The sequence below is a fragment of the Oncorhynchus mykiss genome, chromosome 1, assembly GCF_057628025.1.
Source record: "Oncorhynchus mykiss isolate SJ-2025 chromosome 1, ASM5762802v1, whole genome shotgun sequence".
Lineage (NCBI taxonomy): Eukaryota > Metazoa > Chordata > Actinopteri > Salmoniformes > Salmonidae > Oncorhynchus > Oncorhynchus mykiss.
Window position 1 is genome coordinate 59681641 of NC_143022.1, and position 3312 is coordinate 59684952.

Consider the following 3312-nt stretch of genomic DNA (forward strand, 5'->3'; position numbering starts at 1 on the left):
CCAGCAATGTAATGTGAGGGACAGAGTCAGAGACGCTGAACCATTTTTGTACAAATTCAGATCAGTCTCCGTCCATCACATCCATTGCGGCTCCCTGATTTCCAATGATTACACACTGAAACATTATTGGTGCTTTCCTTCCATTTGCCCCCATATCCCAAAGTTGTTCTAGTAAGGGGTCCTGGTGATGGTCAAATTGCATTGTGCAGTGATATTCAGATTTTGCTCTAACTGCTTTAGGTATTTGGGCCTGAATGAATTTACCCTTACAGTTCAATCTACATCTGCCTTAATGCCCCCTAGCCAATATACGTTAGCTGTCTCTCCCTGTTTTTTCAATTATTACTCCATCGGGAGAACATTTAATTTGTATGCCCATTCTGCATAGAGCATCCCTTCCCAATAAGTTAATTGGCGTTTGATCTGATACTAATATTGGAATCGTGGCTGATTTACCATCAGCTGTTAGACGAACTGGAGCAGTCATTGGTATTAGCTGCGTATATCCCGAGAATCCTATCGTTTTGGCATATTTACCAGACATGGGGAGATGAGAGGCATAATTTGGATTTACACATGTGTAAGTGGCTCCAGTATCTATCACCATGGGCGTGCCTCTGTTCTCTATCTGAACCTGCAGCATAGGTTCTTGGTCAGCCTTTGTTGTCATTATTGGAAACTGACCCTCCCCCTTAGGATTCTCTGGGCATCCCTAGTATGTTTGACTAGGCCCTGACCATGGGTCCAGAGGGCCTGAAGGCTGGTTTGGGTTGCCCCGCCATCCATCATTTGGATTCCAACCATTCTGTTTTTGTCACCAGATGGTCGCCAGCCACTTGGGGCATTGTTTGATGGTGGTGGTTTACTATTTCTATTTCCTTCAGTCCTACCCTGCCATGGGTGTGTGGGGCAGTCTCGTCGGTTGTGTCCTGTTCTATCACATCCCCAACAGGTACTAGATGGCCCTCGAGGGCCCCTGGGTCCTTTGCCTTGATCAGACCATACATTTTTCTGTTGTTTTTTTCCACTATTCCAATTCGTTGGCTGTGTGTACACATTTACTACTGGCGGTGCGGTTGGCACTTGGGCCCGCCTACTCGCTGAGACAGTATCTCTGTATACAAACATTCAACTATGTAAGAACAAGCTTACCTTTTTAATAGTTGGGTGGCCACCCGTTTGCAAGATTGTCCAAAGAACTGTCATCAGCCCGGAACGTCACTCTTCGCGATCCCTTGGTCTCCTGGCAATAGCTCGCCAAGTTCTGTCGTGGAGAATCGTAACAAAAATTTAACACTTACAAGAACTTGTGAATTTAAAAAAGGCTTTTAATACAAAATATCAGAAGCCGAGCTCATCCGCGGAACAACTCCCTTCCCTAAGCTCTGGCTCTGCATTTATGCACATACAACATATGAGTCCATCCCACATGCAAATGAAGTTACTTCCCTCAGTCCATCTGCCACCATTATATCCCAATCTGTGCATCCTGCTTGTTCACGCCCAATAACGCCCATATCTGCTTTCAGTTAAGTTATAATAATGGCAGGACGTCTTCATGTCCCAAAAATAATACATGCCCATCTCATGCTATGGGCCCCTTACTTTTAGCTTGGTGTGTTCTTTGGTATGTCTGTCCTTATTAGGACTAGTAGACTATGTGTCTCTTCTGACATTCCTTCAGCATCTTCATGTCCTAAAAATAATGCATGACATCTTATCCTATGGGCCCCTTATGTTTAGCCTGGTGTTCTTTGGTATGTCTGTCCTTTTTAAGGCTAGTAAACTATGTGTCTAGTAGACTATGTGTCTCTCTCTCTTCTCCTGTGGTCTGATGTACATCTTTGCTCGACAGTATTATGTTTGTCCCTATATGTACCTTTTGCTCCCACACTCACCGCCATTGGACTCTGGAGCAGTGGAAACATTGTTCTCTGGAGTGAGAATCACGCTTCACCATCTGTCAGTCCGATTGACAAATCTGGGTTTGGCGCATGGCAGGAGAACGCTACCTTCCTGAATGCATAATGCAAACTGTAACATTTGGTGGAGGAATAATGGTCTGGGGCTGTTTTCCATGGTTTGGGCTAGCCACCTTAGTTCCAATGAAGGGAAATCTTAACGCTACAGCATACAACGAAATTCTTGACAATTCTGTGATTCCAACTTTGTGGCAACAGTTTAGGGGGAGGCCCTGTCCTGTTTCAGCATGAAATTCACCTGTGCACAAAGCGAGGTCCATACAGAAATGGTTTGTCGAGATCTTGACTGGCCTGTACAGAGCCCAGACCCCAACCCCATTGAACACATTTAGGATGAAGTAGAACTGACTGCGAGCCAGGCCTAATCGCCCAACATCAGTGCTCGACCTCACTAATGCTCGTGGCTGAATGGAAGCATGTCACTGCAGCAATGTTCCAACAAGTGTAGACGTTGTTAATGTTGTAAATTACTATTGTAGCTGGAAATGGATGATTTTTTATGGAATATCTACATAGGCGTACAGAGGCTCATTATCAGCAACCATCACTCCTGTGTTCAAATGGCCTTTGAAGGTAGATAATGTCCTTACATTCAGTCATCTTGCTCTGATTTGTCATCCTGCGGGTCCCAGAGATAAAATGTAGCATAGTTTTGTTTGATAAAATCAATTTTAATATTAAAATGTAGGAACTAGGTTCTACAGTTTGAACCCCTGCCATGCTACTGTTTGAGGAGAGTGCACAAGAACAAAAGTTTTATCACTGCCATGTTATTGTTTGAGGAGAGTGCACAGCAACAAAACACTTTTATCATGGCAACTGGTTTGATACATTCACCTCTGAAGTTAAATAATGTACTTACATTCTGTAATCTTGCTTTAATTTATCATCCTGAGGGTGCCAGAGATAAATGTAGTATAGTTTTGTTTTATAAAATCCACTTTTATATTAAAATGTAGGAACTGGGTTTTACAGTTTGAATCCCTGCTGCGTCTGCCCCCTCCCCATATCCTTGCCTCAGGTTCTGAGCTACAGGCAGTTACATTTGGGTATGTCATTTTAGGCAAAAATAACTAGCGCAAATAGTTATTTTTAAAAGTTGCCAATCAGACAATGCTGTGCTGTTACAGTAATGTACTGTTAAACCAAAGTTTCTCTGGAATTTAAAGGTATAATTAACCATTTACGCCTTTGTTACTATTTCTTACAGTTTATGAAGATGCCTTGAAAGTACTTCTCCAACAGAAATCCCCAATCACCCTTGTACAGTGCCTTGCGAAAATATTCGGCCCCCTTGAACTTTGCGACCTTTTGCCACATTTCAGGCTTC